Raw genomic sequence first — 12,283 nt, 5'->3', positions numbered from 1 at the left:
AATGTTAAGTGATGTGAAATGAGGTACTAATTGTATGGGCCCCTAACTCTGTAGAACTCCTATACTCATGCTTTAAGACAAAGATATTCTCTCTCTCTTATCTCTCGTCTCTCCTCTTTCTCCCCTGCCCCCCTCTCTCCTTGTCTTCTGCAAGCCAGAAGAGAGCCCTCACTAGAAACCAATCTCCAGAATTGTGAGAAAATAATTTCTCTCACTTAAGTTATTTGGTCTATGGTGTTTGGTTGTGGCAGCCCAGGCTGAATGAGACATTCATTTGCCAAACTCTTTCATTCATGGTGGACTCTGCTGACAGCCTTTTTCTTTTTGAGGAACTCTTATGGACTATTAGTTTAAGATGTGTTACATTTGTTTATGCTGTGGATGTTTGTTTAATGATGCAAAGATGTATTGCATTCTTTTATGTTGCATTTGTTTAACTCTGTAAGGCTGTGTTACTTTGCCTGCTTAAAACACCTGATTAGTCTAATAAAGAGCTGAACAGCCAATAGCTAGTCAGGAAAGAAATAGGCAGGGCTGTCTGTAACACGAATCTTAAAGGGTCTTATTAATAAAAACAAACCCAGAGCCAGGTATTGGGGTGAACGCTGAATGATCAGAGAAATAGAACAAGCCACAGCCACCTCACCTTGCCAATTCCTCAGCTGATCCTGTTTCCTCAGACTGGAAGCCTCTCTCTGAGTCCTCATCCAAATGGATCTCAGCTAAACTGCTGCTAAAAGCCTAAAAGCTTAACCAGGCTCTAGTTACTGGTTTTCACACTTTATATACCTTTCTGCTTCCTGCTATCACTTCCTGGGATTAAAGGCTTGTGTCACCATGCCTGGCTGTTTCCAGTGTGGCTTTGAACTCAGAGATCCAGATGGATCTCTGCCTCCCAAGTGATAGGATTAAAGGTGTGTGTGCCACCATTTTCTGGCCTCTATGTCTATCTATCACTGTTCTGTTCTCTGACCCCAGATAAGTTTATTAAGGTGCACAATATATTGGGGGACACAATATCACCACTGCTATCAGACAGAGAGAATAAATAGGAGAAATCTAAGGAAGAGAGTGAAGGGGGAGGAGTGAGAAAAGGAAAAGGAAAGGAGGATGCCAGGGGCCAGCCACCTAGCCAGCCATGGAGTAAGAAGGAAAGGAAGATATATAAAATAAAGAAAGGTAGAAAGCCCAGAGGCAAAATGTAATTCAAGATAAACAGGATAATTTAAGTTAGAAAAGCTAGCTAGAAACAAGCCAAGCTAGGGCCAGGCATCCTTAAGTAAGTATAAGTCTATGTGTATTTATTTGGGCTCCCAAAGAGTTACAAAAAAAGCCAACTACGGAACTCCTCAGTCTGTCACCCAGAGTTATATATTCCAGTTGTGAATTGAGTTCAGCACCTCTTCTATAGTACTCATGTATCTCATGCATGTCAAGGAATGGGACTGGGGACCAGTGTTATTGTTCCCACACTTCCAGTATATGAGACACATGTATTATCTCAAGTCACATGATGGAATGGAGGGGAGCACTCAGGTCTACAGGATCACATGATCTTGTAGAACATCCAGTTAATCTCACATGGTTGAGTACAAAGAAAACTTTAAACTAGGTCATATGAGCACAAAAGTATATTTACTGGGTTTCTGTGAAGAAGAATGACAGCATTAGGAATGCTTAGACTCTTCTAGAAGGAACGAGTCTGCTTCATTCTTGCCTCTTAAGCTAGCTTCATTTAGGACTCCACACCAAAGCAGCACAAATATCCCTATCTTTTCACATCTGCTGTTGTTTTATTATGGGCTTTCCATCTGCCCTGCTCTGAAGCAGGAGGGGAAAGAGAGAACAGAGGGAAATAATGAGCTCTTTCAAAGGATGGAACCAGATATGAAATCCATAAACAGAATGGATTGAAGTGGAAAGAGTGAATCAGAGATGATGAAAGCATGAGCTTCCCACTGGTGGAGGACCACCTTACAGGGATTGACTAAGTGTTCCGGTTCTATGCGTGGCTGCCCCTCAGTGATGCCTTCAGATCCAATCAGCATGATTGGATTCTTGAACTGCCTGTGCTCCGCTGCTCTCTGCTGGGCCTCCTCCCACTGTTTGCTCCCATCTAGCCCTTATAGTCATTTATACAATGCAAGCTGATGACCCGTGGTGAGATTTCCCTTTCCTCTGGTGATAATGATCCTGTCACTCCAGGTTCCTGTTTCAGTGGAGCGTGAAGAGAGTTAGGCTGATTGATTGAGATTGAGCTGGAGTGAAATAGGATTTCACTCGAGGGTCCATTAGCTTTTCAGCATAATGTCTCAGTGAGAATGAAAACCGAGACTTTCTTGAGGACCCTGCCTGCTCAGGGTCAGCTTGCAAACCTGAATTTCCTGGGTCAGATATATTGTATTTGGCCCCCACTAGTTTTGAAATATCTAAAAACGGATTTTCCTTGCTTTTTTTTAAACCTAAAGAATCCTGGATCCACAGCTGTTCCTGGGACAATGGACTGGTGTTGAGTAGCCCTTGCCCTTTGGTGAGGACAGGGACACTACAGATGATATTGCCATCGTTTCACCGCTGCCCATGCTCATGTTGGCTACCACAAACACTTGAATTTGTGTGCTTTGATCTATCAACAGATACAAAGACATCAGCATCTACTGAGTGCATTCTATACACGAACCACTGTGCCTTGTAATTTGCACAGATTATCTCTAATTTTCTTAAGAATCCAGTGATATTTAAGCTCCATGACTACAAGGACCACGCCTGCATCTTTTGCCACTGTGAGAGGACACTATGTCTGACATGACTATAGCTACAAGGCAGGAGCTCAGAAGCATTTATTGAATAAATGCGTGCATGAATGAATAAATAATCAAAGAAGACATTTTCATAAATAAGAAAGCCAAGGCCCAAAGTAATTAAAGAAATTGATCTGAATTCATACAGCTGATGGGGCAGTGGGGAACAGCTAGGATTCAAATACAACAGCATGGAGGAGAAGGGAAGAGGCCTTGGACCACTTCAGGGCTAACTATACAGAAAGCACCTGTTAAGTACTTGCTGAATTGATTGACAATGATGCTCAGCATGTTCTCATTAGTACAAGCATCAAGGAGATTGCAACAAGACTTTTTTCAGTTTATGAAATCTATCTGAAAGTTGCTGGTGTTGGGTACCTAGAACTTTGGGATTCTATAATATGAAGGCCCCGGAGAGAAGGTTATATTTTACATGCAACAGGATGAGTGTAATGTTTCTGTCTACAGTCAACTTGGGCTGTATATATGGAGTCTGAGGCTTCCTTCATTAAAGGGTGATATTTCCTACTGCCACAGTGCACAGAGATGTGTCAGAAAGCTTCTTTGGACAACCCACCAAGAAGACTCAAGGCTGGCTTAAAAGCATGGCTTTTCAAAGAGAAGGGGTTAGTCTGGCTGTAGGAAAGAGGGTAAAGGTGATTTAATTTCCAATTCTCTGCTGATGAGTCTCAAGTTGATGAATCATTTTGATGTCTTGCAGACCAATCTCAGAATTCAGAAAACTGCTGCATATTTCTTAGAGCTCTCTGTCTACTGTGACCCTCAAACTAACACATCAAAAATTGAACGTATTTTGTGTGTGTGCATGTGTGTGGGTGTGCATGTGTGTTGGGGGTGCTGGTATGGAATTCAGGGCCTCCCTCAGCCAGGCACATACTCTACCACTGAGCTACATCTCTAGCCTAGTATGCCATACTTTTTTTTTTTTTTATATATATACTTTTGTTTTTGAACCGGCTTTTCTTAACTTTTTTTTTTTTTCTTATCAGTAGCTATTTAGTCTTTTCATTTCATAAGCTCCAAATTTGGGGATTTTCTATTATTTTCTCTTTATAACCTATATGTGCAAGCTCTTTTCCATTAATTATCTCATCATATTCCTTTTCTGCCCATTCCCACTTAACAAAAACAAGCCTTTATCATTATAGACACGACTGGGCTCTCTTTTTCTAGACTCTTTTTTAAAAACCTCAGTGCTGTCAAATTCCTCTAAAACATCATGCCCCATCCCACGTTGCAAATCTGTATTATCTTCTCATGGCTTGGCATAGCATTTCCCAATATGTGCTATGCAACACCTTAGTTCCGTGGGAAATGAATAGGTGTTAAGTAAAAAACAGGTTCTGGGATCAAACACTAATGTTGAGAAAGCTATGAGTCACTTCTTTCCTGTGGGGTGATTCATAGCTTTGATATGTTAATATGCCTCATTACACAGCGTTCCCCAAGATTTGTGTTTTCACAGAGGCCTTTTTGGTGGAGAATTTCATTGGCCTAGATCCTCAAGAAAAGCATTTGGGAAATACTGGTTCACAAATTTGAGTCCATATTCCCTGTGATGATTAATTTTCTGTGTCAATTTGACTGGGCTATGGAATGCTTAAGTATTTGGTCCATCATTATTTGGGGTGTATCTACGAGTGTGTTTCTAGATAATATTAGCATTTAAATTGGTAGACTTAGTAAAGTATATCCTTCTACCTAAATTGAACAAAGAAGACTAACAGGCAACTTCACCTGCCTGGCTACCTTTGGACAGGGATCAGTTTTTTCTCTTTGTACACCCGTTCCTCTTGGGCCTTCAACTCATCTTACAGATCTTTTACTGTTTATTATTATTGCCTGTGTTTTGTGCAGGTGTGTGTACTGCAGCATGCGTGTAGAGGCTTGAAGACAACTTTGTGGAGTAGGTTCTCTCCTTCTACCTGTACGTGGATTCCAGAGATTGTTCTCGGGTCATCATGCATGGCAAACACTTACCTGCTGGGCCATCTCCCTGACCTCCACCGTGCAGATCTTGAGCCTCTGTGACCATGCAAGCTAATTCCTACATATGTATTTATACACATGGACAGTCTCTGAATTATGAGAATTAGGCTTGTAACTGTTTGACATTAAGATGGGTTTATTTATCAGGATATAACTCCCATCATGCTCTATGGAAGGCAACTGGAAAAGAGCTGTTACAAGAATGAGTCTCTGGCTGGGATGTAGCTCAGGAGTAGAGCACTTGACTAGCATGTGGGAGGCCTTGAGTTAGAGCCATAGCTTTGGGTGTGTGGGGGTGGGCCTGGGATGGAGTGTGGGTAGGGGTATGGCCTAGCCTTCCAATCGCCTAGTACTTTCCCCTCTGAGATATCCCTAGCTCTCTTTGCCTCCCTCCCCATATTTCAAGGTCCAAGTGAAGTCCCATGGCTGCAGCTTTGAGTCTTTTGCAGGGCACTTAAGTTCTTGAAGGGAGAGCTGCACCCAGGGCATGTAAATCAGAATTTCAGTGGCGTGAGGCTCTGGCATTGGTAGTCTGTTAAGGTCTCCAGGTGTTTCCAGTGCATAAAATAGTTTAGAAGCAATCCAGGTTGTCCTGATGCCTGGTCCTGTCCACAGTGTCTGCATCAGTAGATTTGGGGTGGGGCAAAAGAATTTGCATTTCTAACAAGTTCTCAGGTGCTGCTGATGCTTGGGGTCTTGGGGGTCTCACGTTGAGAAGCTCTGTCCAGGAGGATCAGGACTGAGGAGCAGAACCCAGGTCCCTGATTCAGACTCCTTGGACTGAGGAAAACCTGGTAGAATGCACATTGAAGGATTAGCTGAAAGCATTGCTTTGCATAAGCGGCTACCAGTTGGTAGCCCAAGTTCCAAATTTAGGGCCCTAATGTGTTTTGTGGTGTCACACAATGTTTTCTTTCCTTTTTTCTTTTTCTTTCTTTCTTTTTTTTTAAAACAGGGTTTGGAGCTTTGGAGCCTGTGCTTGCCTTGAACTCACAGAGATCCGCCTGCCTCTACCTTCCGAATGCTGGGGTGCTGGGATTAAAGGCATGCACTACCACTGCCCGACTACACAATGTTTTCTTTAAAACTCGCTCTCTGTGAGTTCAAGGCCAGACTGCTCTACAGAGTGAGTTCCAGGACAGCCAGGGCTATACAGAGAAACCCTGTCTCGAAAAACAAACAAACAAACATTTTTTTTTTTTTTTAAATTGCATGTGCTCATGAATGCAGGAGATTGAATTCAGGTTGTCAGGATTGGTGGCAGCTGCCTTTACCCTCTAAGCTGTCTTGCCAGTTCCACACAATGTTTTCTATTGAAAATTAGTTAATATTTTAAGATCAGAGATTTCTACATAGCTCTGAGGATGTAACTTAGTTGGCAGAGTGCCTGCCTAGTATGCTAAAAACCCTAGCTTTTATCCCTAGACCTGCATAAAACGGATGTAGTGGTACACTCTTTTAATACCAGCACTTGTGAGGTAGAGGTAGGAAGTCCAGGAGTTCAAAGTCATCCATGGCTACAAAGCAAGTTGGAGGCTACCCTGGCCTACAGGGTCTCAATATAAATAAATAATTAAATAAAAATTAAAAACACCTAAAAAAAAAAGGGGCTGGAGAGATGGCTCAGAGGTTAAGAGCACTGGCTGCTTTTCCAGAGGTCCTGAGTTCAATTCCCAGCAACTACATGGTGGCTCACAACCATCTGTAATGAGGTCTGGTGCCCTCTTCTGGCATGCAAGCATACATGCAGGCAGAACACTGTATACATAATACATAATAAATAAATCTTTTAAAAAAAAAACCAAACACCTAAAAAAGAAAAAGGGCCTATGTCCCAGTGAACCTTCCAAATGAAGGTGGTGATATCAGTTAATACAGAAAACTATCTAATAAACTAGTAAAATAGTGAAAAGTATTATACTATTTTGATATCAGCTAGTTGTAGGGTACTTTGTTATGCAGCAAGAGCTAGCTGATATAATTAGCAGAATCCTCATGTAACTACAGTTTATATGGCAAAAGCCTGGGCTCTGGCAACCTTGGCAGGCTAAGGTCAAGTCATTGGTAATGGGGGGACATAGCCCAGTACTGCTACCAAAAGGCAGAGGAATTGCTCCAATAAACAAAGACACATTTTTGACTATGTTGCAGAAACGAATTTCAGGATGAGTCATCCTGAAGCTAAGTTATCGAGTTTATTAGATGGAAATGATAAATACATGCTTCAGGTTTAAAGAGAGTGAGAGAGACACTTAAGGACAATGCACACCTACAAGAAATAGGTGTGAGCTATGCTTTACAATGATCCTATTTGTATGCTTTGGTGGTTTTCTAAGTTACATTATTTAAAAGATGTAATTTAAAAGTGACTTAGTTTTATTATTTTAGAATTATATGTATAAGTTTGTGTCTATGTATGGGTCTCTGCCTGTAGGTGCTGGTGCCCACAGAGTCCAGAAGAGGTTGTCAGATCCCCTACAGCTGGAGTTACAGGCAGTTTTGAACTGCCAGGTGTGGATACTGGGAACTGAACTCAGATCCTCTCTTAACCACTGGGCCATTTCTCTAGCTGTTTGAAGGATGAGGTTTATAACAAGGCTTAATTGCTGTGGGATGTTCTGTATGTTAAATGTGTTGCTCTGATTGGTTAATAAATAAAATATTGATTAGCCAGTAGCCAGGCAGGAAGTATAGGTGGGACAAGGAAAGAAGAGAATTCTGGGAACAGGAAGGCTGAGTCAGGAGACACTGCCAGTCGCCAGGATGAGAAGCAGATGTTAAGATATTGGTAAGCCACAAGCCATGTGGCAACTTATAGATTAATAGAAATGGGTTGATTTAAGATATAAGAACAGTTAGCAAGAAGCCTGCCATGGCCATACAGTTTATAAGCAATATAAGTCTCTGTGTGTTTACTTGGTTGGGTCTGAGCGGCTGCGGGACTGGCGGGTGAGAGAGATTTGTCTTGACCTTGGGCCAGGCAGGACCAAGAAAACTAGCTATACTTAATCATCAAACAAAGTTTAAAAATTAAGTAAAAATATTAGAGCTGATTTGATTATTTCTCTTAAAGAATTTTCTCCAGTAAATGAAGTGAAAAGGTGTTTTTGTGAGGTATCTGTTCAGACTTTCAGATGAGAGAGGAGTGCTAAAACAGTTAAACTCACGGCCACAAGCATTCTGACCCTCAGCCATCGATGCTGTTTTCACTGAGTTTAGTGGGTTTATGGGAATGTGGGAAACCCCAAAATAGCTGCTGCTGCTTCTTTCTTTTTCGTTTTCTTTCTTTCTTTCTTTTTGTTTTTTTGTTTTTCAAGACAGGGTTTCTCTGTGTAGTTTTGGTGCCTGTTCTGGATCTTGCTCTGTAGACCAGGCTGGCCTCGAACTCACAGAGATCCGCCTGGTTCTGCCTCCTGAGTGCTGGGATTAAAGGTGTGTGCCACTGCCGCCTGGCCCAAAATAGCTTCTTTCAGGAGTGTGGGTGACCCCAAAATAGCTTCTTCAATGAAATGTCCTGTCCCAGCACGGATAATGAACCCCCAAACGCTGTGCGGATGGAGTACCCTTTCAGTTAACTTTGCACTTTGTATATAGTCTCACTCCTTAGGAGACCACATGCAGGGTGGGGGGAGGGGCAGGCAAGTGTGGTTCCTAGGGAAAGGAGTGCCTGGAATCTCGGTTGAGGGACGCTTGCTGGCTGTCATAGCTGCTCTGATTTTGATGGTGAAGTCCAGCCCTCCCAGTAAGCAGATGGTGAATCACCAGTCTGTCCTTACCTTGGTGGACACTGAATGGAAGGCATTACAGCTTTTTCTTTTCTTTATTTCTTCTTTTTATTTATTTATTTATTTTTTATTTTTTTTGAGAACAGTCCTGGCTATCCTGGAACTCACTCTGTGGACCAGGCTGGCCTCAAACTCACAGAGATCCTGCCTCTGCCTCCCAAATGCTGAGATTAAAGGTGTGCTCCCAAGTGCTGAGATTAAAGGCCTGTGCCACCACACATGGCCTTCTTTTCTTTTTTACAAACTCAGATTTATTCTTTTTATTTTGCATGTGAGTGTGTGGCCTGCATGTATGTTTGTGTACCACGTGCATGCTTGGTGCCTACAGAGGTCATAAGAGGGCATCAGATCCCTTGGGACTGGAGTGATGAATGGATATGAAACACCATGTGGGTCCTGAGAATCGAACCTGGGTCCTCTGCAAGAGCAATAAGTGATCTTAACCACTATGCTTTCTGTCCAGCCCCTCAAAGCATTTTCTGTACCCATTATCCCAATGACCTTGTCAGGTCCAGTGGAATTACGTTACCGTGGTATAGATGAAGAGTCTGAGCCATCAGAAAGCCAAAGGACACTCTAGAGCCACACAGTAACAGAGTAGGACAAGTACCATCACTCCTCACTTAGTCTGGGGCTTCCTCCTTTCCATCTGGGCAGCCAACTGTTAATCTTCCTGGGCCATGAGACCTGGTAGCCATAAAACCCAGCTCTGCAAATCAATGAGTGGGATGTTTTCAAGAAGGGGAGCCCTTGAGCAGGGAGATGGCTCAGCAGGTAAAGGCATTTGCTGCAGAAGCCTGGCAACCTGAGTTTGTTCCCACTAACCAACTCCGTAGAGTTGATCTCTGACCTCCACATGTGTGCCCACATATACACATCATGCCCCCATGTAATAAATAAATAAAATTGAAAAGAAATAGGGTGGCTGTGAGATGGCTCTGTAGATAAAGGTCTTTGCTGATGAACTGGAGGACCTGAGTTTGATCTCTGGGACCCACAATGTGGAATTGACTCCCATGGCTTGTCCTCTGACCTCCACATACATACAGTGGCATGGGCTTGCACACACAGACACACACACACTATATATATATATATATATATATATATATATATATATATTACACATATGTATATATATATGTTTAAACATGTATATGTATATATGTGTATGCATACACACACACACACATATACACACATAACAAAAAACTTAAAAAGAAGGGGAACCCTATGTCCAGTGTTTCTTTTTGAGAGTATTGCTTGTCATATGCCTGACTTCAGACATCTAGCACATAGGCCTTAATGAACCAGTGCTACTCTGTTATTATCCTCTTTCCAGAGCATCCCAAGATGTTGCTCTCCTTCCCTGGCCTGGGTTATGTAACCTCTGATATACCATCTGATATGTCGTCTGTAGCTTTGTCCCAGCACACAGCACACCATATTCCATCTCCTCAGTGTCTCTCCCTTCCTTGGCTGTTTTATTTCAAGGTTCATGGGTTACCTTTTTCTTTGTAGTCTTCAGTCTAGGATCTGGTTGAGTAAATGCTGATTAAGTAGAACTGAAATTGAATGATATAGTTGCAAGACACATTCAATTACATTGAAGTTTTTCTTTTAACTCTTTTATTTTGCAGTAATTATAGACTCCCTGGACATTGCAAAATCCAAACAACAGACACCTTCTGGTTGATCTCTACAGTGATAAGGCTGAGAAGCCAGTGTTATCATCCATCTCGTTATCTTCATATTTAAATGGGTACCTGAGAATTTCTTTGTGTTTGGAGATGCTGAGATGGTGTCTGCCATTTTCCATCCAACAGCTGATTGTTGTTTTTGTGGTGCTGGGGTTGGAGCCCAGGGCCCTGTATACTATGCAAGGGTTCTACTATGGACCACAGCTCCAGCTATCAAGAAGCTGGTGGGGCTTTGCTTTTCCTTGTTACTTCGGCTGTATTTTCTCTAAATGACAGAGTCCCAATCTTATGCTAAGGTCTGGCAGGTGGTAAACATTCAGTAATTGTTGATTTAAATTGAATTTCTACTTTAGCATCTGAGAAGATATATGACTACTCTCTGGGGACATGTTTGAAAACGTCATTTGGAAGTTGTGTATGGACTGACAAGATGGCTCAGCAGAAAAAGATGCTTGCTGGGCAAGCTTGGTGACCTGAATTCGATTCCCAGAACCCATGTAAAGGTGTGGGGAGAGAACTGACTTTACAAAGTTGTCCTTTGACCTCCATAGATGTGTCCCCTCCCCCAACTAACAATACATAGTAAATAAGTTTAAAAGTTATCTATGAGTGGGGTGTGGGATGTGCTCAGTGGCAGAGTGCTTGCCCTGTGTGCAGAATGCTCTGAGTTCCATTGACATCCCTAAAAAACCAGAAACAGAACCCTAGTAGTTATCTAGGATTCAAATCTCCTGTACTCCTCTGACTGGTGACAGAATTTACCCACATTCTTTAATCAAAACATATTCAGGGACAGGGTGGGAAAGAGAGGCAGAGACAGAGAGACAGAAATCTTTGAGAAATGGCAGCATAACGCGACCCTGCCCGAGAGCTCTTCCTCTGTGCCACCACGAGAGAAATGCAGGATGTCCTGTGGGGAACAGCTTTGCTCTTGGCATGGCAGGCAGAAAGTAGGGGACTGAAAGTCAAGAAGAGGACCAACCAGGGGGTCAAGTGATTGAAGCCAGCAAAGCAAGAAGGCCTAGAAGGAAAGGCCAAGAGGCTGTTGGGTTGAGGAGCCCAGTGACAGCATGAGGATTTATCATCCCATCCTAAGCCACTGCCACAGCATTTTATTGGTGGTTTTATTATTGTTTGTGTTCCTCCTTTATAAAAACAGGAAAGTTTTTTTTAAGCTAATGATGATTTTATTTTTAAGGCTATCATGATTGACATCAGCATGTGCTGGTGTTTTATAAACTGACCATAGGTATCACCCCCTAAGTAAGCAAGAGTGTTTTTTCCTACTGCTGTGATTCTTGATTTTGAGAGGGAACTACCCATGTGGACGAAGCACCTTCTGAAATGAGTGGTGGGTTCTGAATTGTGTTTGGGGAGAACAGGATTTCCTGGGGTCTAGAGCCATTCATATGGGATAAGAATGACAGCTCCAGCCACATGCCTCTTGCAGCAAGTTCCTCTTGCTTGGGGGTATGTTATTCAAGAGACATTTAATTGTAGGTAAATGACCCCTGCCTTCTGTTGTAATTGAAACTTGGTCTGCTATACTTAATGCATCTCACAAACCAGTAAATCTTGAGGGGCAGGAGCCCAATGTGCTGTAAAGACAAAGGAAGAAAAAATGGTCTTATCAGGGGCTTTTCTACATAAACAGTTTGCTTTCAAGCAGAAAGAGCTCTTTTGACACAGTTTTTTGTTTCTCATAATCTCCTCTTTTTCACCAGAATCTGTTTAGTTGCAGATTGCTCTGTTTAGAGAAGAGTATTGGGAAGGGAGTGTGAGACTATGTTCATTCTTTGAGCATGGAATTTGGTCTAGATTTGTGCACGAGGCACACTGCAAGGTCTTGTACCATATCATGTAACTTTAATAACCATGACAACCACAGGCATTTAGAACTTGACAGCTTGCTCACTCTTAAATCCAAGTTGTATCAGTTAGATAATGCTGCATAATAAATCCCTTCCCCATTAACTGGCCTCAGTCA

General features: G+C 42.3%; 1 long non-coding RNA gene across 2 annotated transcripts in view; it reads left to right on the top strand.

The window, feature by feature from the left end:
- Nucleotides 1–11,663, top strand: part of LOC131907265 (uncharacterized) — a 28,518-nt gene extending 16,855 nt beyond the window's left edge. For both annotated transcript variants that reach the window (XR_009378350.1, XR_009378351.1), the window contains 2 exons: nucleotides 10,237–10,358; nucleotides 10,650–11,663. This is a non-coding gene — a long non-coding RNA (uncharacterized LOC131907265). The remainder of the gene's footprint in view (nucleotides 1–10,236; nucleotides 10,359–10,649) is intronic.
- Nucleotides 11,664–12,283: the final 620 nt, after the last annotated feature.

This window comes from Peromyscus eremicus, chromosome 3 (assembly GCF_949786415.1).
Source record: "Peromyscus eremicus chromosome 3, PerEre_H2_v1, whole genome shotgun sequence".
Lineage (NCBI taxonomy): Eukaryota > Metazoa > Chordata > Mammalia > Rodentia > Cricetidae > Peromyscus > Peromyscus eremicus.
This window is presented reverse-complemented; position numbering and strand designations above follow the sequence as displayed.